This window comes from Sphaerodactylus townsendi, linkage group LG06 (assembly GCF_021028975.2).
Source record: "Sphaerodactylus townsendi isolate TG3544 linkage group LG06, MPM_Stown_v2.3, whole genome shotgun sequence".
Classification (NCBI taxonomy): Eukaryota; Metazoa; Chordata; class Lepidosauria; order Squamata; family Sphaerodactylidae; genus Sphaerodactylus; species Sphaerodactylus townsendi.
Genome location: NC_059430.1, coordinates 29,082,204 through 29,109,668, shown reverse-complemented (window position 1 = coordinate 29,109,668; position 27,465 = coordinate 29,082,204). Strand labels below are relative to the sequence as shown.

Here is a 27,465-nt window from a genome sequence, read left to right as displayed (position 1 = left end):
TCTGTGTCCTAGTCTCTGAGGCAGCAGAAAACATATTTAAACATGGTTATCATGTCACCCCTTAACCTACGCTTCTCCAGACTAAGCATCCCCAGCTCCCTAAGTCTCTCTTCATAGGGCATGGACTCCAGACCTTTTACCATTTTTGTTGCCCTCCTCTGTATCAGTTCCAGCTTGTCAATATCCTCCTTGAATTGCAGTGCCCAGAGCTGTATGCAATATTCCAGGTGAGGTCTAACCAATGCAGAATAGAGAGGTACAATTACATCCCTCGACCTTGACACCATACTCCTATTGATACAGCCCAGAATTACATTGGATTTCTTGGCCACGTTGTTTTTGAGAAACCCATTTTGACTTTTAGTAATCATGGCATTCCCTTCTAAGTGCTCAGAGACTGTTTAATGATCTGCTCTAGAATCTTATATGGAGGGATGTAATGGGGCACCCATACTGACTAGCAGCTGCAATCACTCCTGGAGTCAGCTTCTGTTAGGAGCTCAGGGCAGACATGCTCGGTCTAGAGGGCATAGAAAGAGATGACTGCACCTCAGGGCATCCCTCCAGCTCTTCTTTTTGTGCCACCTCTGGCTTTTTCTTCTGTCTCCCCTTGGAAGGCCTGCTGGACTCTGGAGGAACCGAAGAAGGAAATGGGCTCCAGAAATTTGAGTGAAGCGTCTACTGGCAAAATAAGCCACAGAAATGAAAGTGTTAAGGAAAATGAGTCATAGGCTATCCTGCATAAGAGGATGAGTCAGCTTTCGGTTCTGAAGAGCCCTTGTGAGCGGGAGGGGAAGCTGAATGGAAAGATTTCTGAAGAGCTTACATATAATTTTACAAGCTTTTTGGGCGCATGCTGTTGTTTTAAATGTATGCTGTTGTTTCAAATAAACAGAAAAGTGTTATACCAGAGATCTGGGTCAAAGTTCTCTGGAACGCTTCCTGTGACCAGTGGAAAGCAGCGGCCCTGGGAACAAATGCAGCTCTTATCCAAGGTGAAAGAAACAGATTAAGGTCAGCTTCAGCCACAGAGGTCTTGATGAACTTGGGACAGGTGTGTCCATAAAAATGGTTGATGGCTGAGCTTTAAGATGAGAAAAGAAATAACTGCCACCCAGCTGTGGCCTTCAAAGCTTTGCTTTCTTTTCTTAACAGGGAGCAAGAGACAGATGAAAATTTAAGAGAGTGGCTGCTTGATACTGTGGAATGGTGGAGTTTTATATTTCTTCCTGGATTTGCACATGGAGCGTACTTGCTGTGTTGCTACCTTCAATGGTTTTCAGCGGTCAAACAGAAGCACAGGTTTCTGTTAACATTTAGTTTCATTCTAATAAGAAAAAGTAAAAATGAAAGAATAATCAACCTTGGCGTGAAAATTGTGTGTGTGTAAAGTGCCATCAGTTCACAGCTGACTTACAGTGAGGGCTTTCGAGGCAAAGGAGGAGCAGAAGTGATTTGCTATTACCTTCCTCTGCAAAGTCATCCTTGGTGGTCTCCCTTTAAAGTATTGCCCCTGCTTCGCTTCCAAGTTCTGACCAGATCAAGCTATACCATGTCCCTTTCCAGTGGTGTGATTCAAATAATTTAACAACTGGTTCCAGTGGTGGGATTCATGATATAACAACTGGTTGTTTACAAGCACCATTTTAACAACTGGTTCTGCCGAAGTGGTGTGAACCTGTTGAATCCCATCACTGCCCTTTTCCTTCCCAAGGTAAAAATACTTCCTTAAAAGCAAACCCATCTCAAAGCATGATCTTACAATACCTGCCCATATCTTCATCGTTACATTACATTATGTCTTGACTAGCTATTACTGTAAATTTAATATGGATGTGTAGGCTTCCGTAATTCAAAAACATGTAAGGATATATAAAACAACACTGTTGTTTTGCCAGACTGGCTTGCCCTTTCCTGGCTGCTTTTATCATGAAAATCCTGCCGCATCATTTAGGAGCAGATGCGGCTCCTCACGTTGAGTCAACCAGGGACAGGAGCAACTCATCCACGGCTGAGCAGCCCCTGTGGCTGTCAGCCCTGATCCTGTAATGACTCAAACTCGCAGGCAGAGTTAGATCAGTGCTGGGCTAAATGTACTTCGGTGCAATTCCTGTGCTTCCCTCCAGGCCCACCTACACCAGCATTCCAGGGTCTCTGGTGATGTTAAGGGTGGGGCTGGTGGCTGCGAGGTTTCTGCCTCAGCTTCAGGTCCTGGGCTGTGGGACTGGGGCATGGTGACCCAAGACTCTCCCTCTGCACATGTTGCAATCTCCTCCTTATCCAGCGAGTCTCCCTGCAGCTTCCAAGGGCTGAAACTGAATTCCTCCATCTCTTCTTCATCTGAAGAGACTTCAGCTGGCAGACCCACAACACAATAACAATCATGCTACTACATTATTCATGAGATTGTGACCACTGTGCACGAAACAGAATTCATCTATCTAAGAATTCCAGAGCACGAGGCTGTCCAGCGAAACTGATTGATAGTGGGGTTATGACTCACAAAAAGAAATGCTTCTTCACATGTACAAAAAGGCAGATAACTGAGGGGCTTTACTACTGTAAGAGGGGGTATTGGCTTTTAAAAATAGATTAGGCAAATTCCTTGATAATAGATGTGCCAATGGCTATTATTTCTGACCTTGAAACAGTATGTCTGCAGTCACAAGATAATGAAGCAGAGGGTGGATGTCCTCTTTGGGTAGGGTTGCCAACCTCTGGGTGGTGGCTAGAGATCTCCTGAGATTGCAATTGATCTCTAGGCAACAGAGATCAATTCACCTGGAGAAAATGGCTGCTTTAAAAAGAGGACTTTGTGGCATTAGGCCACCTGGAAGTCCCTCCCCTTTCCAAATCCCACCCTCCTTAGGCTCCACTCCCAAATCTACAGGAATGTCCCAACCTTGACTGGCAATCCTATGTTTAGGCTCTCTGTGAGTTTCCAGGACCATCTGCTTGACCTGAAGGCATCCTGCAAGGGTGAAGCTAATCCAGGGGTCTGCAACCTGTGGCTCTCCAGATGTTCAAGGACTACGATTCCCATCAGCCCCTGCCAGCATGGCCAATTGAAACTTGAGGATGGTGAAGGTGGGAAGGGGAGGGCACTCAGTGTAGTATATTACCACAGATTCCACCCCCACCCCCCGCATAAGATTTTTTTTCATGTATTCTGGTTTTCTGCTTGGCCATGATGCCTCATATTCAACTTGCAGGAGGTGTGAAAGTTTGCCACAACAAAGATTTCACATTCCAAGAGCAGCTCGGTAATGAAAACATTTTTTAAAAAATGGCATTCTTTGGATACAGAAAAGGAAACATTTTAAAGCAGTTAACTAGTGAGATCTTTATCATGCTTCTTCATTCACTCCATCCCGCCCTGTTAATAACCTTCTCTTCCCCCTGCCTTTGGGGACATTTCGGTGAGATCAAAGAAGATATGACTGATGGAGGCCTTGCTCTCTGCACTCCTGTACCATCTCTCCTGCTTTGCCTCTCTGTTCTTTCAAGTGATAATTTTGCTCAGTACGACTGCTTGAGATAGAGCAGCCAGCTCTGCACGGGAAAATTCCTGTGGGTTCAGCAGCAGATGGGGAAGGCAGCATTTGAGGTGGGGAGGGGGGTCTGGAGAGCACCTGTAATCCCAGGAGTATTCCAGGCCCCGCCAGGAGGTTGGCAGCCTTACCTTGAGATCTTTTAATTGGTTAGATGCAGCAGATCAGTCATTAATGTCTGCAGATCTTCTAAGCTTCTGCTGCTTCCTTTTTTTCTTCATAAAGACAGTTTGTAAATGGGACAGTGCTCTGTAGAAGTGGCAAAAATGCAGTGGCAGAATGTGCAAAAAGCAGGTTGTGCTGCTGCTCTGTTCCCAGAAGCCCTCCAGTGACTCGCTGCAAAAAGAAAAAGTATTGCTGGCTGTCCAGGAGTAAGCATTTAGACTTCTGTTGCCGGAACTAAGCACAACCAGCAATGCATCCTCCATTATAACCCACGTTACACCACCCCACCCCTGACTACCAGTTCCCATGGGAGGATGGCACCACTCCCATCCCACAGACAAGAGATGAAGGAGCCTCCCCTGGAGTGAAAGTAACCAACGTTCCACGCTAGACAGAGCTACAACAGCAGATGTCTAATGAGCTGATAAGGCATTACCTGAGAAGCAAAGTGGAAAAACGCAAGCACAGGAGGGAGTGGGGTACCCATATTTCAGGTAGGAGACATGGCAGAATCAAATGGGCTGATCAGGATAGGAGGTTAAATCCTCAAGTTTCCATGGCACAAGTGGGAATTTAAACCTGAACCTTCCAGGTACTAGTCTGATATTCTTAACCACTACGCCACATTGGGACTCTGTAGTGTCAGAAATGTTGTTTCTTGATTTTCTTCTGGTTCAAGCCAACCTTGTCAATGGAAGGTCTAGAAATGTGAATCAGTCTATATCAGCGATGGCAAACCTTTTCGAGACCGAGTGCCCAAATTGCAACTGAAAACCCACTTATTTATTGCAAAGTGCCAACATGGTAATTTAACCTGAATACTGAGGTTTTGTTTAGAAAAAACTGCTCCGAGGCGTGCATTACTCAGGGGTAAGCTTGGTGTTAGTCGATGGCTTTGCTTTGAAGCAATCATGCAACTCTTCCAACGGGTGAATCATGACCCTAGGAGGGTTTACTCAGAAGCAAGGCCCATTGCCAGCAACCGAGCTTACTCCCAGGTAAAGGATTGCACTTTAGTTCTTCACATGAAAATCAGTGGGGTTTAATAGCGCTTAACAGGGTTACCTACACTACTTCCCCAAAACTAGGTCTTAGGCTTAATGCTAATAATCAAGCCCAGCAGCCCAGGCCAGCCTAGATGTGGGGGGGGGGGGACTCTGTTTGCGCGTGCCCATAGAGAGGACTCTGAGTGCCACTTCTGGCACCTGTGCCATAGGTTCACCACCACTGGTCTATATGTCTCTTCATAAAACTGATCATCAAGTAACAGCTCATGCCAATAAGGGGAAGAACAATCCCAGAATCTGTTTAGGAAGATACTGTCCTAGCAAACAATGATTACTGCTCACATTAGGCCTATATTTAAACACTATGAAAGGAAGTGAAGCTTTTTTTTTTTTTTAAACTTTTCCATATGAGTCTTTTTGCTCACCCTTTCCTGAAGCATTGCTTGGCTGCCAAGCAGGGAGGTCTTGTGCTGTTCCAACAAATATAGCTTTGAAATTGTGGGAACTTCATGGCAGATACAAATAACTGGGGTGGTGATAAAACATCACGAAACAGGGAGAAAAGAAATGGGTCCCTGGCTCCAGGAACCTGTGGGCCTCCTGGTATGTGGGATCGATGGAAAGGCAAGCATCCTTGGAACAGAAGGTTGGAGTATTTATTTTTTTCATATTTAAAATATGCTGTGTTTTTGTGTAGAATCTGTGGCATTTGTCCAGATAACATTAGTCATATCTAAGTCCTGTTGGTCAATGGGATAACTTTGTCATGGATTATTTTAAGCCCTATTGATTGTAAAAGGATCAGGGCCCACATATATTTTTCCATTTCATCGGGGTCTCTTTAACTCATATATAGCCACACATTCCAAAATATTAGCGAGGATGTTGTTTAATATCAGCCAGACAACTTCATCACCCCAACTTGTATCCTCTTTTTTATAAATTATTTTTTGAAGGAAGAATATTTCTTGAAATGCAATCATGGATACTGTACAGAACACGGTGGGTGTTTGTAAGTGTTAGGGGACTGAACAGATTGGTAATCCTGTGACAAGCTTGTAAACAGTGCAGGACATTTCATACGACATAAACATTTACATCTAAACATCTCTACCTTTTACTTTAAAAAGCTATACTTATACAAAACATAAAGCACTTACTATATTTTTCTCAGCATTCTATATCGACTGTATCAAGCTGATGGGACTTACAAATGCACAGGTTTGCAGCAGATCAGCCTATGTAAACAGTATACCTGCTAACCATGTTTATAATTTTGTTTACAATGTAAAGCTTCTTTTCAACCGTGACAACCCCCGGAGTGATTTAAGATGAATAGAAACGAAAATAATGAATGATTAAAACAAATCCAGGCCTGAAATCAATAGGCAAAAGTCTAACCGAACGGCAGTATCAGTGGACTGATCAACTCAAACTAAGCAAGACAACAAACAGATAATGCATTTAACCCATGGGCTGAAAACATAATGGAAATGGTACGCTTTCATTGCCTTTTGATGGAGAGGAAAAACCATGCCTGCCAGACCTCCCGTGGAAGGGGTGTTCAAAGAACTGGAGCCATCACTAAATGTGTCCTGCTTCTTATTGAGGACAGTCTAGTATTTATAGTTTATGATATCCAGATTCCTTTTGGCAAATCCTGATGCATATGTGGTAGAAATATTTTTATGGGAGTATGAAGTGTATGTGGGGATTCTCTGTTTGGTTTGTTAGTTCTGGTGGGCCAATATATATTTTTTTCATGTTGGGCAAATGTAGAGGTTATGACACAGGATCTCAGTGTTTGTCCAGCACAACAAACAGCAGCACCCAAATGCTCAATATAGAAGTCAATAAAATGGTTCAGAAACAGGCTTAAACCTCTTCCAATGAGCTGCACTGCTAATCTAATTTAAATATGGAGCCTGAGCACCAGCTATTTAAAGGGGGGGGCAGGAAATGTCTTGGAGATCCATGCATAGAACTTCCAGCATATCCTCTGGCAAGCTGCTGAGATACTGTCTTAGCAGACTAGCACCAAGAGTTCTTTATTCACCCCTGCAACTGTTGGTACTTACCTCTTCAGTGAGGTGTTTCAGCTTTCACTCCATTTTCTGTGTTACTGTCATGTGCTAGGTCAGCATGGGGTAACCTTCCAAGTGAAATTTGTAGGAGAAATTAAAGTATTCCCATTACAGTTTGCTGTATTCAGAACAATGGCAAAACAGCAGGACTCTTTAAATATATTGGAAAATATCTGTTTTTTCTCTCTCTCAGTACAAGAGTGAAGTCACATCACTGTTGGGTCCCCTCTCTTTGTAAGAGGTGTTCCTGGCATATGCTTGTGTAATTTATTTAATCCCATGCAGTGGCATAGCACCAAGGGGACGGGGGGGGGGGGCGTGATGCACCAGGCACGCATCTTCCAGGGGCATGGTGGGGGAGTTCCGGGGTGTGGCAGGGCAGACGGGGGCGGGCAGGGATGCAGGGCGCATGCATGCCCCGAGCGCAGTTCCCCCTCGCTCCGTGCCTGTTCCCATGGGCAATTTTAACTTACAATGGTTTCATTTTTGAAGAAGGAGTTTGGATTTGAGCCCTACTTTTCTCAACCATAAGAAGTTCCAAAGCAGCTGAGAAACTAATTCCTCTCCCCACATCAGACCCTTGTGAGCTAGTTGGGGTTCTGAGGGAAAGTTCTGAGAGAAAGTCAGCCAGCAGGCTTTATGTGTAGGAGCAGGAAAACAAATCGAGTTCACCAGATAAGAGTCCATTGTTTTCCTGCTCATGGGGAGGTGTGGGGATTCAAACCTGGTTCTCCAGATTAGAGCCCATTGGCTTTTAACCACTGTATACTGCCCTTTTTTTCTAAATAACACATGTATCATGATGAAGTCTTATTTCATAGTTAAGTCCTCCGTGTTCTGAAATACAGCCTTTTAGAAAATAAACCTTTGAAATTAATTCCATTGAGAGGGGCTGCTGTTGTTTGACTGAAGTGTTCACTGAAGTGTTCACTAGATTTTTTTTCTGTTCTGCTCAAGCCATGTTTTCTTTAAAGCTGATGGTGGAGAAGCATTCATAATGTGATGTGGGAAGAGAGAATGGTGACTGTGTGCTTAACTGTGTGTTTATTTTAATGGGCTTTTAATTGTATATGTTATACATTTATGTTGTTCTCCATCCAGAGCCCTTCGGGGGTAGGGTGGTATATAAAACTCAATAATAAAATAAAAATAAAATAAAACTTATGACATTCTCTTTATGGAAAAAACTGTCCACGACAAAGCTGCATGGTTTCTCAGTTTGTAGGAACATGGGGATCATTGAGCTAGAAAGAGGAAGGGAAGGTCTGTGTATGGATGGGTGTAATTCTGCCTTGAATTCATATATTTAAAGTTATGATTTTTTGTTCCAGTGTGCATCCCCTTATACTTACGTACACCGAACTTCATTTCTCACATTGTTGTGTACTCACCCTGTTTGGAAAGGTCCTCCTTCGTAATCTCCTTTCCTTTTCACCATCCTAACTAATTTAGGATCATCTTTAAACTTGGCCATGACATAGGTTTGCCACCTTGTAAGCTGGTCCCTCTTGCTGTCCTTTTAATACCAGTTTGACCTGGTATTATCTTGATATTATCAAGTTTTGTTATTTAGCTTAATGCCACATTGATCTGTTTTTTAATTAGTTAATATGAAACTTCTAAATAGGCTCTCCACCAATTCATTGATTTTACAACTATTGCACCATTTTGTATGTTTGTTTAACTGGAATATGCCCAGCTGTTCTGTGATTTCTTATAGTTATCTTTAAAAGAGTGCCCTTATTGGGGCCCCCAATTTAGCAGCGTGAATCAGGGCAACCTCATGTTAATAGTCAACATGCTCACTTTGAAAGCCCAGTGTTTTGAATTTAGTTTCTCTGCTATTTTTAGAGACTTTTCCTTGTTTTCCATGTTAATGTAGGCTTCCTCGTGCCCCATTTCTCTTTGAGTGCTGTTTCATTCTTTTTCCTCCCACAAGGCCTATGAATGAGTGTTTTGAAATTCAAAGCTGCAAGAGAGGTGTTAAAGTCTGATACTTTAATTCAAAAGAAGAATGAATGCAGCATTAACCCCACCCCCAAGCAAGATCTTTGTCATACAAATGGCTCAACCTATTTGCAGTGAGATTCAGTGGGGCTTTCAGGGCAAGTGAAAATAGTGGTAGTTTGCCATTGTCTTCCAGTGGGGTGTAGTGGTTAAGAGCAGATGCACTCTAATCTGGAGATCTGGGTTTGATTCCCCACTCTGCCACTTGAACTGTGGATGCTTATCTGGTGAACCAGATTAGCTTGTGCACTCCAACACATGCAGCTGGGTGACCTTGGGCTAGTCACATTTCTTTGGGGCTCTCTCAGCCCTACCCACCTGACAGGGTGTTTGGTGGGGGTGCGGGAAAGGAGATTGTAAACCCCTTTGAGTATCCTTACTGGAGAGAAAGGGGGAATATAAATCCAAACTTTTCTTCTTCTCTGTAGAGTTTTCTGTGATTGTCTCCTTTCCAAGTACTGACCCTGCATAGTTTCTGGTGTTGTGGGTCAGCCTTGTCTAAGAAGATGCTGGAAGGCTGACCCATGCCACCTGATGAGATCAGGCCATACCATGTCATCTTCCTTCCCAGAAAAAAACCCATTAAAATATCATTATGTAGCAGTAAATTTGCCAAATGGACAAGAACACAAAATGTCCTGTCCCTTCAATAGAAGTTTAATATGCAGAAATGGGCAGTCACATCTTTTCATGGCATGAAGTTAAACAACATCACCTGGAAATTGCTTGCAGATCAAATCAATATCGAAGGGACAGCTGGAGGGACTCATTTAATAGCTGATATCGTTAATTACAGAAATAACGTGGTCTTCTTCCTCTTTCTAGGCTATTTTCCCAGTGGAGGGGTTAGCACACAGAAAGAACTTGGTGTGAGGAACTACTTCTTTGTTTTTTTTTAAAAAACTTGAAAGTAAACACAAAGCAAGACAGGAAATGTTATTAGATTTGGACTGAACAAACTACTGATGGTGTTTGTTAGATTAGGTTATTAGACCCAGAATCCTCCTTTATTCTGAGCCCTGTAGAGGAAGGGAATGAAAGAACCATTCATCATTTTTTAGTCTATTTCATTTGAACCCATACTAGCAAAACTGGTCTATTGATCTCCTTCTCTTCATTGTCCCTGCCCCGCCACCTTTCCTTTCTCTTGCTCTCTTTCCAAAAGATCATTGTGAACCAGCTAGCAGTGCCCATCTTGGGTTCTTAATGATATGGCCCATCAATTCAAGACCAAAATTGCTTGAACAAATCACTATAAAACTTGACCACTGTGGATGTACTCTTAAAATCAAGGCAGGATACAACCTAAACCCTGTAACTGCTGTCAAGCTATCTAGACCAGTTGGAGTTTAGGGGATGGGAATGGCTCAGTGGTCCTTGCCTTCAAAAGGGTCCGGATCTGATTCCGGACACCTCCAGTTACAGGAACTCAGGTAGGAGTTTCTGGGAATTTCCCCTTTTAACCTGAGACTATGAGGAGACACTGTCCAGTCAGAATGTTTGTGTAAAGTGCTGTCAAGTTGCAACTGATCTACGGCAACCCAGTAGAGTTTTCAAGGTAAGAGACAAACACTAGTTTGTCATTGCCTATCACAACCCCAGACTTGCTCAATGAAGGAATCAATCCTTTGAAAGCAGAATTCTCATTTATTGAAGACAAGCATAGAAAAGCTATTGACTTTTATTGTTAGTACTAAATACAAGGAAAGAGGCAAAGCATTATACCCCCCAGTACAGATACATCAGGCAACCCTCCCTTCCCCGGAGGCGAGAAGGTGCATGCATGCACACACAGACTTCTTTGGGAAGAGGGAAAGCAGTTACATGCACACACGGACACACATTTCACAGGCAGTGATAGCTGGGAGACAGGGATGACAGCCTTGCAGTTTTCACCCCTCCCCCATGCAGCTGCAGATATAAAGACTACCTAGTACCAGCAAACATTCCCAAACTTGGTTGAGCAGGACACTTTCAGTAGATAGAAATATGGCAGGACCCAGGCTAAAACACTGGAAGGTCATGACATTGCTTACCTGTTCACTGTGACCGTGGGCTTTTTTGGTGGTCTCACATCAGATTCTAACCAGAGCCAATCTTCCTTCTCTTTTGAGATAACTGGGCTAGTGAGGTCAGGGTGTTCAGTCAGAGTAGACAATATTTAAACTGCTCCAATGCAGTGGCGGAGCAAAGGGAATCTGTGCCTGGGGCGCGTGCATGCCCTGCGCTCCTGCCGTGGTGCTGCCTGCCCTGCCCCGGAATGCCCCCGCCACACCCCTTCCATGGCCCTGCCACGCTTCATCACATCTCCGCCCGGGGTGTTGCACCCCCCATTCCCGTTGGCACTACGCCACTGCTCTCATGTTTATTTTTATATTTGGCTTTACAGTTAAACACCCCAAATCTGCCTCATTCTTATTCATCTACAATAGTTTGGAAGAACTTTTGAAAAGCTGGGTGAAAAACAACCTCCCCCTTCTCCCTCTTTAATAATTCTTTGCCTCTGCTTGTTCTTTTTGCCCCACTGAATGAGGACATTTAGAGCAATACCTTTGAGATTTTTTTGCCCCACTGAATGAGGACATTTAGAGCAATACCTTTGAGATTTTTTTGCCCCACTGAATGAGGACATTTAGAGCAATACCTGTGAGATTTCTTACTAAGCATGCCTGAATGATCTGAATATGTATAGAAACACCAAGGTGCCAAACCCAACCTCATTCTGTTCCCTTGGCATTTGAAATGGGAAAGGCATTGAATCTTGGAGTGCTTCCATACCAGCAACCCAATACAGATGGTCCTACAGTCGGGAGTGGTTTGTTCTGTCCTCTAGGCTAGAAATGTATGGTTCAAGTGTCCTTTCTTGCTTGGCAAGTGTTTCAGCAAGGAAACAATTAGCAAGGGACAATCAGCTAGCTTCTCTGGACTTGGCAGAAAAAACACAGAAAAATGAGGACACCATAATCATTTCTGGTCAGGACCAAGCTAGACAATGAATGATCAAAGATGCTAGCAGAGAAGGAAGCTTTTCATTAGTTACTCAGGTTCATATGCTGCCAAGTGCTTACCAGTCTGGATGCACAGAAGGTTAGCCCGGAGGCCTCCTGTAGCTCAGGATGAGTGAGTGCAGCAGATCTCAATAGCTTTAGGGCTGGCTAAATGGTTCAGACATTCTATGCCTCCCCTCAACAGCAAGGAGAAGGGACCTTGTGATGCCTGACATGTCCTAATGAAAGACAAGTAGGGCTATTTCCCCATGGAGATGGTTCTCCAAGTAGCTCTTGTTTCTACTGGGAATGCATTTGCAGACACAACGGTGCCTGCAGGAGGAAGTTTTCCCTGCACTTTGCTTCCCTCAGCCCATCATGACAGCCATTTTCTCCTGCCTCTAGTGGCTGTTGTTTTAAAATCAATAATAGCTATGTTATTTTTTTAAATATATTTTTATTGGAGATTTAAAAGGAGTGTTATACAGAGTTCTAGCAAACAACTTACAATGCCATGCACACAATATTTTCTATATTGGTCCAAAGGTCTTAAGGCTCTGTTGTTTGGGAAAAGGAAGCTAAGGAAAGGGGAAGAAAGGGATAGAGTGAGAGAATTTACATAAAATCATAACATCTCACAAAAGCCTAAATAAAGAAGAGAGATAGGGAAGATAAGGAGGGAATAAGAGAAAGAAGAAAAAGAGAGTTTAATACAAATTAATATTAATAACTAAAATCCAAGAAAAATGTTATTATTAGCTATGTTATTCTAGTGCTATAGCATTATAACAATCTAGTGAAATAATACACTAGTTCACAGCTTTAATTTTTTTAAAGTAGTACAGTACAGTATGACCTTTATTAAGCATATTATATAAAACAGTACATACAATATAGTCATAACAACAAATACGAAGTAATGGAATATCCAATATCCAAATTATATTGAAAAACTATATATACAAGTCATTGAATAGACAGCAATATATTTAGATGCTTAGATTAGCTTATTAATATCAGATTTGTTTAAAATATCATCTTTCATTAGTCACTTCAACTAAAAACCTCGTAGACACTTAAATCAATTAATAGGATCAAATTTGTTAAAAAAAATTGTCTTTTGTTTATCACTTCGGCTAAAAAGGTGGCAACCTTGAGAGTTATCTCGGGAGGGAGATCATTTAATAGAAATGGCACCGTATGTGATACAGTCAGATTATTTTTTACTTTGAGAAGCAGAGTTATATATGTATTTCGCAAATTGGAATGAAATTGGCAATCTAAGAGAATATGCTGAATTGAATCCACAGAGTTAGCAGGACACAAGCTGCGTCTCTCTGAGATTGGAATGCCTTGATCTCTTCCTGCCATAATTTTGGATAAAAAGGCGTTAACCCTAGCAAGCATAAATGCTCTGCACAAAGATGGGTTATCAAGGTTAAATAAATATTGTGCCATTTTTTCCGTGAAATGTGGTTAATTTCAAAGTCTCAGGCGAGCCTATGGCCGGCTGTAATGGATGATATATATATTTTAAAAAATTAAAAGTGAATCTCTAATCCTTGTTAAGCCTGTGGGCGCTTTTGGAATTTTGAGAAAAGTTGGTGGGCACCAGCATGAAATGGCTGCAAGGGCCAAGCCCAAGATTTTGGGACATTGTAAGCCAAGCATCTTCGTATGATGCAAGAAGATGTTTCTGAATGGGGTTGTTTTTTGGAAGCACCTTCTGTTCTTGTGAAGTGGAGAAAAGCCAATACTGGCTCCTTGCTTTAGAAAAAGATTGCTTTGGGAAAGAAAGAAATGGCATCTAACACCTAATTGCTGAGTTATAGGAAGATATAAGGAGAACTTTCTGACTGCACAGTTCTCCTTACAGCCCTGCAACTAAAAGGGCTAGAGACTCCTTAAAAATGAAATCTGGGAACCAGTGAATTAGATTATTAAAACTCTATAATGCTACAGCAATACAACTATTACTGATTCTCCTCCCCAACTTCTCTTCAGTACATGTGTGTGTGTTGAGGCGGGGGGGATGGCCATTAGGGTTGAGGAAAGGAAAATGGCATTGATATGGGCAGGACCTAGAAAAATGCATAAAGTCTCATCCAGATGACATCCAATGGTGCTTTGGTTGCAATCCTTATGAATGTGTCGTACAAAATCAGGTTTGGAAAACTGGGAAGTGGGTTACATAGGGGATGATGTCACATGGATGCTACTGAAAAGAGCACTGTAATAAGGAAGCCACGGCAGAGTATAATGCCAGTATGAAAACAGCCTGTCATGAACCAGCACGCAGCCTATATTGTGTTTCACATAAAGATGTTTGTAGATTATATGTTCCTCTACCACAGAACAAAGCATGCTGGACCTTCTTTGTTGTAGAATGCTCCACCAGGGTCTGCCAACCCTGCTCCCCTCGTCTGTTTGAAAGTCTGAAAGTTAAAATACATTTTGGTATAAAAGCTCATGTATCAAAGTACCATGTTCAATAATGTACAAAATAATGCTTTCAACAAAGGCAATCCGTAAAAGTGAATGATAATTCTCATATTAATTTGGTACTATATTCTAACGTGGAAGCATACAGTTTTTTCAACTGCTGCTCCTCAGCCAACCAAACTAACATCTTTATGTGAAATAGAGCATAGATGACCACTTCAACACTAAATGGATCCTACATTCAAAAGACTGTGTGGGACTGCATCTCAAAACTGTCTGTGTTCATGTTTTTTTCTCCCCTTGCAGAGGGCTTCATTTCTTTCATATTTTGTAAGATAATAATCAGGAACCAGCAGGAAGTACATGTGTGTGGCCATTCACATACAGCTCTAGCTCTTTGGAAGCCTGAGTCTTTATATATACCAATGACAGACTGATGCAGTATTTTCTTATAAAAGAATGATACCATTGCTTTAGAAAGGTTACATTTTAATAACTACAAATGGATACATAGAAGGCAAGGTACAAAAGAAATTGAAAAGGCAGCAGGCAATCAAAATATTTGGCAAGTCAAATCAAATACTTCAAATACCTACTTTGGCAAATCCTAATTCAAACAATTCGTAATACTCTGTGCAGTTCTTAAAAAGGACATCACAGAGGTAGAAAAATTACAGAAGAGAACAAAAAAATTACGGAAGAGAACAACCAAAGTTATTAGGAGGTTTGGAACACTTTCCCCATGAGGAAAGGTTAAAGTGTGGGGGGCTTTTCAATCTAGAAAAGCGTTGACTAAGAGAGAACATAACAGAGGTTTATAAAATCATGCATAAGGTAGAGAGCATTGACAAAAATAACTTTTTTTCTCCCGCTCCCAAAATACTATAACTTGAAGACATCCAATGAAGCTAATGCACAGTAGATTCGGGATGGACAAAAGGAAATACTTTTGTACATAGTGAGTGATTAAAATTTGGAATTTCCTGCCAGAGGATGTAATGATGGCCAAAGGCACAGTCAGCTTTAAAAGGGGATTAGACAGATTCTTGTAGGGGATGTCTATCAGTGGCTATCATAGGAAGAAGGAATGTATGAGAAAGGGAAAGATAATTAATGATAATGCCAGGAGGCTTATGGATTTGAGAGGGAGAGTTATCCTGGGGACATAGACAGGAGCCAGAGAACCAGGGATCTGGAAAAGAACTCTGGGAAAGACAAAAGAAATCCATGGCAGGAACCAGGAATTATGTCAGAGCAATGGGGGGAATAGAGTAGAGAACTTGGGTCATAGTAAGGAAAAAAGATATTACTTCATATCTGTCCATTTTGAAGAGGACGTGTTGTCTCCTCAGTGGATGCTAAAAACGGAAAAATCTAACCCCTCTGGTTAAATTCCAGGTTGTCGACCACCCATTTCTGTTAGGTGGCCTCCCAGCAATATACCCTTTCCCCTTCCCTCACTCAACAGGGGAGAACTGGAGGAGGGGGAAATATCAATCAATGTCCGTACATCTTTTCCTGTTTTGGAACAGGAACAAGAAGTGATGTCATGATACTCTAGGAGTTTCAACCCCTCTATCATACAAACCTTGAATCTTGAAATTCTAAGATTTGAAATTCCTAGAACATCATGATGCCTCAGAAGTCTCTGCCTTTCCGCAATGCTCCTGGGGGATTGTCATCCAAGGGCAGGCACCTCTACCTTATATAGCTAATTTTCCACCTTGGGATCTGTGTGTGTTTTGTGATAGTTCTTGAAGTCAAATTTGCGAGTTATTTGCTAGTTTCAGCCTTCAAAGAAAATTGTTCCTTTCCTAGCAAAACCTAGCTGCGATAGGAGATAGTCCAAACACAGTGCATGGAGGGTTTCTTATAGGTATGTTGGGATTCAAGTACATAGATGAATCTTTATGATTAATTAACTCAGAAAGGATTTTATGTTGCTTCCTCTGACATTGTCTTAAACATCCCTTTAAGTCTCCACTAACATTTGTCCTTCTGCATTTTAAACAAAAACCATTCTTTTTTATGTTCAGAATTTGAAATGATCTCAGCTGCTTCAAGGTGTTTACTGTGAGAATGTACCTATTTACAAAGGCTGCCCTCTTTGTCTTAGTTTTAGCTAGCATTTGTGTCTGAGTTTGATCAGATTGTTTCACCCTGTTGCCTTTTGGCATCTGTTCTCTGAAGTGTGTGGGGATAAGGGAGTGCATTTGCATGGCTCTTTTCCTATGGTGCAAGACAACATGAGGAACTAGAGGACTAAGTAGTTTCATGCACGCTGAGGATTAGTTGTTACTTAGCAAATTGTAAATTTTAGGGAAGATCATGACAGATAAGAGCAAAAGAACCTGAAGAATACTTTAGAAGTTCTAATGGTTTAAAACGGTTTAAATGGCTAAAAGAAAGTTAAACAACTTTAATCAGGAGCTGTTGACTAGCATAATAGATGCCTCTTCTGGTTTCTTTTTGCATGGGAATCTGGAAACAAAGAAGACAAGTTGCTTCAAATAGTGCCAAGCAAACTTCTGTTTTGCAATAGGTCTGGGGCTGAGGAGTGAATGCTGAGAGATTTCTCGGAAGTCAAGTTACATGGCAACCATTGGCGTTGACTACATAAATCCATACAGTAGCAAATTGTCTGGCAGCTTTGTGTGTATACCCCTCGGTGCTCTAAACCTCAGGTGCTAATTGTACAAGGGGCAAAGTTGACTGGACATATTTGCTTCAGTAAAGTTGTGCTTTTTCAGCAGAGCAAGCTCAGTGCAAATCCAGCTTCCTTTCCCCACTCCAAAGCAGTACGATTTATAATGGTCCATTCGGCCAAGGAGAAGAGTTTGAAAAGGGCCATGTATTGTTGAGGAACAGGATCTGCCAGACCACGGCCACACATCCCAGAAAGCCCACAACAACCAGTTAAAAAGGGCTGCTTGGCTGCTGTGCAGCTAATGAACTGATCTTTCTCCTTGGATGAACAGAAGCCACGCTTGGTTCAAGACAGTGGTAAAGAGTTCTCAGGTTTCATCCTTTCCTTCGGTACCTGAACTCAAATGGATCCAATCATCATTGCTAAAGATAGATCTGCAGCTGTGCAAGCAGTGGGTGATGCAAACCAGGAATCAGCTGGAGCTAAATGGTGCTGCAAATGTCACAGATTTGGCAGGGACCCTGAAGTCATCTGGTCTGAGTAGCAAGGCTGTTTGTTCACTGGGCCAGCATGTGGGTATACACATCCCAAGTACAACCTCTGAACAATCCTTGTGCCCTACCCCACAGAATGGCTGTCAAACAGAGAGTTGTTGAACTGCTGAAAGACAAATCTATGGTGGTTGGGACTGAATCAGGTGAACCATATTGTGAGTTGGAGAGAGGTCATGGCCTAGAGGCAAAGCATCTGTTTTGCATGTAGGCAGTCTCAGCTTCAATCCCCAGCACCTCTAGTAGTAGAAGGTGTAGGTGACAGGAAAGATGTCAACCCGAGTCCTCAGAGAGCTGCTGTCAGAGTAGAAAAGATTTACCTTGATAGACCAAGGGTCTGATTCACTGAACGGTAGCTTCATGTGTTCTTGTGAATATGGTCAGCCACACCCAGCAAGTTGGTAATTCAGCTCATGAGCTTCTTCCCAGTTCTCTTAACACCTTGAAGTAAAACTTATGGGAAGATCGAGGGATACCAGAAATCTCAAAAAGGGATGTGTGAAGCTCTTGAAATGGAGAAGACCACCACCCTAAGGCAAGATGATTTTTGTCCTGTTGCCAGCCACAGCTTGGAGTGGCTGTTGCCATTGCCTCTGCTATGAGAAGACAGCTCTCCTGTCATGCCACAGGTGTCATAAAGCTTTGGTAGAGAGAATACGCTGCAGTGCTTTCCTCACTTCCTATGGTTTCTGGTTTCTGAATGAAGCTAAACGGCAGTGCCTAGTAGTTTTGGGCAGGTCCACGGATGGATCCTAGTGTGTTTTCTTTTCTGAATCTCAGTGTGAAGCACAGCAACTGTCTAGTCAACAAAGAGCCCACCCCCCCCCCCAAAAAAAAATTGTGATAATTGTTGGTTCACCAAACTTATTTAACTTTCTGGTTATTTTTCTGACAATTGGCTTGGAAGTGGGGATAGAAGGCACCACATCAGGCAGTGTCTTCTAATCTGCTGGCAGTCCTGGGGCCAACATATTCTCTGTGCTCTGGATGGATTCCTTTCCTGAGGAAATATGGGCTTTGGATGCACCAGTCAGATGTACACCTGTGACTCCATTCAACAATCTCTGCATCGTCATCTGAAGAAAGCATAGTTGCTGCTGGACTGGGAATGGATTATAAATTTAATGTATAGAACAGAGTTCATTAAGTTACAGTGCAGTTCTAAACTGAGTCAGAGCCTTCTAACAGATGGCACTGTTAGGTCGAATCCCCACTACCATCTTAGCCAGGTTTCAGAACACAAACTAACCAGGTTTGAGCAGAGGCGTACCTCCCATTGGGCAAAGTGGGCAGCTGCCCTGGGCGCCACCTTGTGGTGGGCGACAAAATTGCAGGTTTGTGAGGGATTTTGTATTTTCAGTGTTTTTCCGTTTTTGGCCTGCAGGGGGCGCAGATTTTAGGCTAGCAGCACCAAAATTTCGGGGATTTTTTGGGAGACTCTCCTGATGATGTCACCCAGGTTTGGTGAGGAGTTTGGTTTAGGGAGTCCAAAGTTATGGACTCTCCCTAAAGGGAATACCCCATCCCCCATTGTTTCCAATGGGAGCTGATAGGAGAGGGGCTACACCTTTGAGGAGTCCCATAGCTTTGGACCCCCTGAATCAAGCTTCACTGGAAATCTGGGTGGAGGTATCATCAGTAGGGTCTCACGAAGACACTCTAGAATTTTGGTGCTGCGATCTGGATAAGTGCACCCCTGACAACAGGCACCCCCCCCCCACCCCCCCCCCCCCCCACCCCCCCCCCCCCCCACCCCCCCCCCCCCCCACCCCCCCCCCCCCCCCCCCCCCCCCCCCCCCACCCCCCCCCCCCCCCACCCCCCCCCCCCCCCACCCCCCCCCCCCCCCACCCCCCCCCCCCCCCACCCCCCCCCCCCCCCACCCCCCCCCCCCCCCACCCCCCCCCCCCCCCACCCCCCCCCCCCCCCACCCCCCCCCCCCCCCACCCCCCCCCCCCCCCACCCCCCCCCCCCCCCACCCCCCCCCCCCCCCACCCCCCCCCCCCCCCACCCCCCCCCCCCCCCACCCCCCCCCCCCCCCACCCCCCCCCCCCCCCACCCCCCCCCCCCCCCACCCCCCCCCCCCCCCACCCCCCCCCCCCCCCACCCCCCCCCCCCCCCACCCCCCCCCCCCCCCACCCCCCCCCCCCCCCACCCCCCCCCCCCCCCACCCCCCCCCCCCCCCACCCCCCCCCCCCCCCACCCCCCCCCCCCCCCACCCCCCCCCCCCCCCACCCCCCCCCCCCCCCACCCCCCCCCCCCCCCACCCCCCCCCCCCCCCACCCCCCCCCCCCCCCACCCCCCCCCCCCCCCACCCCCCCCCCCCCCCACCCCCCCCCCCCCCCACCCCCCCCCCCCCCCACCCCCCCCCCCCCCCACCCCCCCCCCCCCCCACCCCCCCCCCCCCCCACCCCCCCCCCCCCCCACCCCCCCCCCCCCCCACCCCCCCCCCCCCCCACCCCCCCCCCCCCCCACCCCCCCCCCCCCCCACCCCCCCCCCCCCCCACCCCCCCCCCCCCCCACCCCCCCCCCCCCCCACCCCCCCCCCCCCCCACCCCCCCCCCCCCCCACCCCCCCCCCCCCCCACCCCCCCCCCCCCCCACCCCCCCCCCCCCCCACCCCCCCCCCCCCCCACCCCCCCCCCCCCCCACCCCCCCCCCCCCCCACCCCCCCCCCCCCCCACCCCCCCCCCCCCCCACCCCCCCCCCCCCCCACCCCCCCCCCCCCCCACCCCCCCCCCCCCCCACCCCCCCCCCCCCCCACCCCCCCCCCCCCCCACCCCCCCCCCCCCCCACCCCCCCCCCCCCCCACCCCCCCCCCCCCCCACCCCCCCCCCCCCCCACCCCCCCCCCCCCCCACCCCCCCCCCCCCCCACCCCCCCCCCCCCCCACCCCCCCCCCCCCCCACCCCCCCCCCCCCCCACCCCCCCCCCCCCCCACCCCCCCCCCCCCCCACCCCCCCCCCCCCCCACCCCCCCCCCCCCCCACCCCCCCCCCCCCCCACCCCCCCCCCCCCCCACCCCCCCCCCCCCCCACCCCCCCCCCCCCCCACCCCCCCCCCCCCCCACCCCCCCCCCCCCCCACCCCCCCCCCCCCCCACCCCCCCCCCCCCCCACCCCCCCCCCCCCCCACCCCCCCCCCCCCCCACCCCCCCCCCCCCCCACCCCCCCCCCCCCCCACCCCCCCCCCCCCCCACCCCCCCCCCCCCCCACCCCCCCCCCCCCCCACCCCCCCCCCCCCCCACCCCCCCCCCCCCCCACCCCCCCCCCCCCCCACCCCCCCCCCCCCCCACCCCCCCCCCCCCCCACCCCCCCCCCCCCCCACCCCCCCCCCCCCCCACCCCCCCCCCCCCCCACCCCCCCCCCCCCCCACCCCCCCCCCCCCCCACCCCCCCCCCCCCCCACCCCCCCCCCCCCCCACCCCCCCCCCCCCCCACCCCCCCCCCCCCCCACCCCCCCCCCCCCCCACCCCCCCCCCCCCCCACCCCCCCCCCCCCCCACCCCCCCCCCCCCCCACCCCCCCCCCCCCCCACCCCCCCCCCCCCCCACCCCCCCCCCCCCCCACCCCCCCCCCCCCCCACCCCCCCCCCCCCCCACCCCCCCCCCCCCCCACCCCCCCCCCCCCCCACCCCCCCCCCCCCCCACCCCCCCCCCCCCCCACCCCCCCCCCCCCCCACCCCCCCCCCCCCCCACCCCCCCCCCCCCCCACCCCCCCCCCCCCCCACCCCCCCCCCCCCCCACCCCCCCCCCCCCCCACCCCCCCCCCCCCCCACCCCCCCCCCCCCCCACCCCCCCCCCCCCCCACCCCCCCCCCCCCCCACCCCCCCCCCCCCCCACCCCCCCCCCCCCCCACCCCCCCCCCCCCCCACCCCCCCCCCCCCCCACCCCCCCCCCCCCCCACCCCCCCCCCCCCCCACCCCCCCCCCCCCCCACCCCCCCCCCCCCCCACCCCCCCCCCCCCCCACCCCCCCCCCCCCCCACCCCCCCCCCCCCCCACCCCCCCCCCCCCCCACCCCCCCCCCCCCCCACCCCCCCCCCCCCCCACCCCCCCCCCCCCCCACCCCCCCCCCCCCCCACCCCCCCCCCCCCCCACCCCCCCCCCCCCCCACCCCCCCCCCCCCCCACCCCCCCCCCCCCCCACCCCCCCCCCCCCCCACCCCCCCCCCCCCCCACCCCCCCCCCCCCCCACCCCCCCCCCCCCCCACCCCCCCCCCCCCCCACCCCCCCCCCCCCCCACCCCCCCCCCCCCCCACCCCCCCCCCCCCCCACCCCCCCCCCCCCCCACCCCCCCCCCCCCCCACCCCCCCCCCCCCCCACCCCCCCCCCCCCCCACCCCCCCCCCCCCCCACCCCCCCCCCCCCCCACCCCCCCCCCCCCCCACCCCCCCCCCCCCCCACCCCCCCCCCCCCCCACCCCCCCCCCCCCCCACCCCCCCCCCCCCCCACCCCCCCCCCCCCCCACCCCCCCCCCCCCCCACCCCCCCCCCCCCCCACCCCCCCCCCCCCCCACCCCCCCCCCCCCCCACCCCCCCCCCCCCCCACCCCCCCCCCCCCCCACCCCCCCCCCCCCCCACCCCCCCCCCCCCCCACCCCCCCCCCCCCCCACCCCCCCCCCCCCCCACCCCCCCCCCCCCCCACCCCCCCCCCCCCCCACCCCCCCCCCCCCCCACCCCCCCCCCCCCCCACCCCCCCCCCCCCCCACCCCCCCCCCCCCCCACCCCCCCCCCCCCCCACCCCCCCCCCCCCCCACCCCCCCCCCCCCCCACCCCCCCCCCCCCCCACCCCCCCCCCCCCCCACCCCCCCCCCCCCCCACCCCCCCCCCCCCCCACCCCCCCCCCCCCCCACCCCCCCCCCCCCCCACCCCCCCCCCCCCCCACCCCCCCCCCCCCCCACCCCCCCCCCCCCCCACCCCCCCCCCCCCCCACCCCCCCCCCCCCCCACCCCCCCCCCCCCCCACCCCCCCCCCCCCCCACCCCCCCCCCCCCCCACCCCCCCCCCCCCCCACCCCCCCCCCCCCCCACCCCCCCCCCCCCCCACCCCCCCCCCCCCCCACCCCCCCCCCCCCCCACCCCCCCCCCCCCCCACCCCCCCCCCCCCCCACCCCCCCCCCCCCCCACCCCCCCCCCCCCCCACCCCCCCCCCCCCCCACCCCCCCCCCCCCCCACCCCCCCCCCCCCCCACCCCCCCCCCCCCCCACCCCCCCCCCCCCCCACCCCCCCCCCCCCCCACCCCCCCCCCCCCCCACCCCCCCCCCCCCCCACCCCCCCCCCCCCCCACCCCCCCCCCCCCCCACCCCCCCCCCCCCCCACCCCCCCCCCCCCCCACCCCCCCCCCCCCCCACCCCCCCCCCCCCCCACCCCCCCCCCCCCCCACCCCCCCCCCCCCCCACCCCCCCCCCCCCCCACCCCCCCCCCCCCCCACCCCCCCCCCCCCCCACCCCCCCCCCCCCCCACCCCCCCCCCCCCCCACCCCCCCCCCCCCCCACCCCCCCCCCCCCCCACCCCCCCCCCCCCCCACCCCCCCCCCCCCCCACCCCCCCCCCCCCCCACCCCCCCCCCCCCCCACCCCCCCCCCCCCCCACCCCCCCCCCCCCCCACCCCCCCCCCCCCCCACCCCCCCCCCCCCCCACCCCCCCCCCCCCCCACCCCCCCCCCCCCCCACCCCCCCCCCCCCCCACCCCCCCCCCCCCCCACCCCCCCCCCCCCCCACCCCCCCCCCCCCCCACCCCCCCCCCCCCCCACCCCCCCCCCCCCCCACCCCCCCCCCCCCCCACCCCCCCCCCCCCCCACCCCCCCCCCCCCCCACCCCCCCCCCCCCCCACCCCCCCCCCCCCCCACCCCCCCCCCCCCCCACCCCCCCCCCCCCCCACCCCCCCCCCCCCCCACCCCCCCCCCCCCCCACCCCCCCCCCCCCCCACCCCCCCCCCCCCCCACCCCCCCCCCCCCCCACCCCCCCCCCCCCCCACCCCCCCCCCCCCCCACCCCCCCCCCCCCCCACCCCCCCCCCCCCCCACCCCCCCCCCCCCCCACCCCCCCCCCCCCCCACCCCCCCCCCCCCCCACCCCCCCCCCCCCCCACCCCCCCCCCCCCCCACCCCCCCCCCCCCCCACCCCCCCCCCCCCCCACCCCCCCCCCCCCCCACCCCCCCCCCCCCCCACCCCCCCCCCCCCCCACCCCCCCCCCCCCCCACCCCCCCCCCCCCCCACCCCCCCCCCCCCCCACCCCCCCCCCCCCCCACCCCCCCCCCCCCCCACCCCCCCCCCCCCCCACCCCCCCCCCCCCCCACCCCCCCCCCCCCCCACCCCCCCCCCCCCCCACCCCCCCCCCCCCCCACCCCCCCCCCCCCCCACCCCCCCCCCCCCCCACCCCCCCCCCCCCCCACCCCCCCCCCCCCCCACCCCCCCCCCCCCCCACCCCCCCCCCCCCCCACCCCCCCCCCCCCCCACCCCCCCCCCCCCCCACCCCCCCCCCCCCCCACCCCCCCCCCCCCCCACCCCCCCCCCCCCCCACCCCCCCCCCCCCCCACCCCCCCCCCCCCCCACCCCCCCCCCCCCCCACCCCCCCCCCCCCCCACCCCCCCCCCCCCCCACCCCCCCCCCCCCCCACCCCCCCCCCCCCCCACCCCCCCCCCCCCCCACCCCCCCCCCCCCCCACCCCCCCCCCCCCCCACCCCCCCCCCCCCCCACCCCCCCCCCCCCCCACCCCCCCCCCCCCCCACCCCCCCCCCCCCCCACCCCCCCCCCCCCCCACCCCCCCCCCCCCCCACCCCCCCCCCCCCCCACCCCCCCCCCCCCCCACCCCCCCCCCCCCCCACCCCCCCCCCCCCCCACCCCCCCCCCCCCCCACCCCCCCCCCCCCCCACCCCCCCCCCCCCCCACCCCCCCCCCCCCCCACCCCCCCCCCCCCCCACCCCCCCCCCCCCCCACCCCCCCCCCCCCCCACCCCCCCCCCCCCCCACCCCCCCCCCCCCCCACCCCCCCCCCCCCCCACCCCCCCCCCCCCCCACCCCCCCCCCCCCCCACCCCCCCCCCCCCCCACCCCCCCCCCCCCCCACCCCCCCCCCCCCCCACCCCCCCCCCCCCCCACCCCCCCCCCCCCCCACCCCCCCCCCCCCCCACCCCCCCCCCCCCCCACCCCCCCCCCCCCCCACCCCCCCCCCCCCCCACCCCCCCCCCCCCCCACCCCCCCCCCCCCCCACCCCCCCCCCCCCCCACCCCCCCCCCCCCCCACCCCCCCCCCCCCCCACCCCCCCCCCCCCCCACCCCCCCCCCCCCCCACCCCCCCCCCCCCCCACCCCCCCCCCCCCCCACCCCCCCCCCCCCCCACCCCCCCCCCCCCCCACCCCCCCCCCCCCCCACCCCCCCCCCCCCCCACCCCCCCCCCCCCCCACCCCCCCCCCCCCCCACCCCCCCCCCCCCCCACCCCCCCCCCCCCCCACCCCCCCCCCCCCCCACCCCCCCCCCCCCCCACCCCCCCCCCCCCCCACCCCCCCCCCCCCCCACCCCCCCCCCCCCCCACCCCCCCCCCCCCCCACCCCCCCCCCCCCCCACCCCCCCCCCCCCCCACCCCCCCCCCCCCCCACCCCCCCCCCCCCCCACCCCCCCCCCCCCCCACCCCCCCCCCCCCCCACCCCCCCCCCCCCCCACCCCCCCCCCCCCCCACCCCCCCCCCCCCCCACCCCCCCCCCCCCCCACCCCCCCCCCCCCCCACCCCCCCCCCCCCCCACCCCCCCCCCCCCCCACCCCCCCCCCCCCCCACCCCCCCCCCCCCCCACCCCCCCCCCCCCCCACCCCCCCCCCCCCCCACCCCCCCCCCCCCCCACCCCCCCCCCCCCCCACCCCCCCCCCCCCCCACCCCCCCCCCCCCCCACCCCCCCCCCCCCCCACCCCCCCCCCCCCCCACCCCCCCCCCCCCCCACCCCCCCCCCCCCCCACCCCCCCCCCCCCCCACCCCCCCCCCCCCCCACCCCCCCCCCCCCCCACCCCCCCCCCCCCCCACCCCCCCCCCCCCCCACCCCCCCCCCCCCCCACCCCCCCCCCCCCCCACCCCCCCCCCCCCCCACCCCCCCCCCCCCCCACCCCCCCCCCCCCCCACCCCCCCCCCCCCCCACCCCCCCCCCCCCCCACCCCCCCCCCCCCCCACCCCCCCCCCCCCCCACCCCCCCCCCCCCCCACCCCCCCCCCCCCCCACCCCCCCCCCCCCCCACCCCCCCCCCCCCCCACCCCCCCCCCCCCCCACCCCCCCCCCCCCCCACCCCCCCCCCCCCCCACCCCCCCCCCCCCCCACCCCCCCCCCCCCCCACCCCCCCCCCCCCCCACCCCCCCCCCCCCCCACCCCCCCCCCCCCCCACCCCCCCCCCCCCCCACCCCCCCCCCCCCCCACCCCCCCCCCCCCCCACCCCCCCCCCCCCCCACCCCCCCCCCCCCCCACCCCCCCCCCCCCCCACCCCCCCCCCCCCCCACCCCCCCCCCCCCCCACCCCCCCCCCCCCCCACCCCCCCCCCCCCCCACCCCCCCCCCCCCCCACCCCCCCCCCCCCCCACCCCCCCCCCCCCCCACCCCCCCCCCCCCCCACCCCCCCCCCCCCCCACCCCCCCCCCCCCCCACCCCCCCCCCCCCCCACCCCCCCCCCCCCCCACCCCCCCCCCCCCCCACCCCCCCCCCCCCCCACCCCCCCCCCCCCCCACCCCCCCCCCCCCCCACCCCCCCCCCCCCCCACCCCCCCCCCCCCCCACCCCCCCCCCCCCCCACCCCCCCCCCCCCCCACCCCCCCCCCCCCCCACCCCCCCCCCCCCCCACCCCCCCCCCCCCCCACCCCCCCCCCCCCCCACCCCCCCCCCCCCCCACCCCCCCCCCCCCCCACCCCCCCCCCCCCCCACCCCCCCCCCCCCCCACCCCCCCCCCCCCCCACCCCCCCCCCCCCCCACCCCCCCCCCCCCCCACCCCCCCCCCCCCCCACCCCCCCCCCCCCCCACCCCCCCCCCCCCCCACCCCCCCCCCCCCCCACCCCCCCCCCCCCCCACCCCCCCCCCCCCCCACCCCCCCCCCCCCCCACCCCCCCCCCCCCCCACCCCCCCCCCCCCCCACCCCCCCCCCCCCCCACCCCCCCCCCCCCCCACCCCCCCCCCCCCCCACCCCCCCCCCCCCCCACCCCCCCCCCCCCCCACCCCCCCCCCCCCCCACCCCCCCCCCCCCCCACCCCCCCCCCCCCCCACCCCCCCCCCCCCCCACCCCCCCCCCCCCCCACCCCCCCCCCCCCCCACCCCCCCCCCCCCCCACCCCCCCCCCCCCCCACCCCCCCCCCCCCCCACCCCCCCCCCCCCCCACCCCCCCCCCCCCCCACCCCCCCCCCCCCCCACCCCCCCCCCCCCCCACCCCCCCCCCCCCCCACCCCCCCCCCCCCCCACCCCCCCCCCCCCCCACCCCCCCCCCCCCCCACCCCCCCCCCCCCCCACCCCCCCCCCCCCCCACCCCCCCCCCCCCCCACCCCCCCCCCCCCCCACCCCCCCCCCCCCCCACCCCCCCCCCCCCCCACCCCCCCCCCCCCCCACCCCCCCCCCCCCCCACCCCCCCCCCCCCCCACCCCCCCCCCCCCCCACCCCCCCCCCCCCCCACCCCCCCCCCCCCCCACCCCCCCCCCCCCCCACCCCCCCCCCCCCCCACCCCCCCCCCCCCCCACCCCCCCCCCCCCCCACCCCCCCCCCCCCCCACCCCCCCCCCCCCCCACCCCCCCCCCCCCCCACCCCCCCCCCCCCCCACCCCCCCCCCCCCCCACCCCCCCCCCCCCCCACCCCCCCCCCCCCCCACCCCCCCCCCCCCCCACCCCCCCCCCCCCCCACCCCCCCCCCCCCCCACCCCCCCCCCCCCCCACCCCCCCCCCCCCCCACCCCCCCCCCCCCCCACCCCCCCCCCCCCCCACCCCCCCCCCCCCCCACCCCCCCCCCCCCCCACCCCCCCCCCCCCCCACCCCCCCCCCCCCCCACCCCCCCCCCCCCCCACCCCCCCCCCCCCCCACCCCCCCCCCCCCCCA

The 27,465-nt window shown here is 58.0% G+C and overlaps 1 protein-coding gene across 2 annotated transcripts in view; it reads left to right on the top strand.

Moving 5' to 3' along the window:
* The window catches only part of DGKI (diacylglycerol kinase iota), a 308,979-nt gene that overhangs the window by 25,237 nt on the left and 256,277 nt on the right, over nt 1-27,465 (top strand). The gene's annotated exons all lie outside the window — the stretch shown is intronic.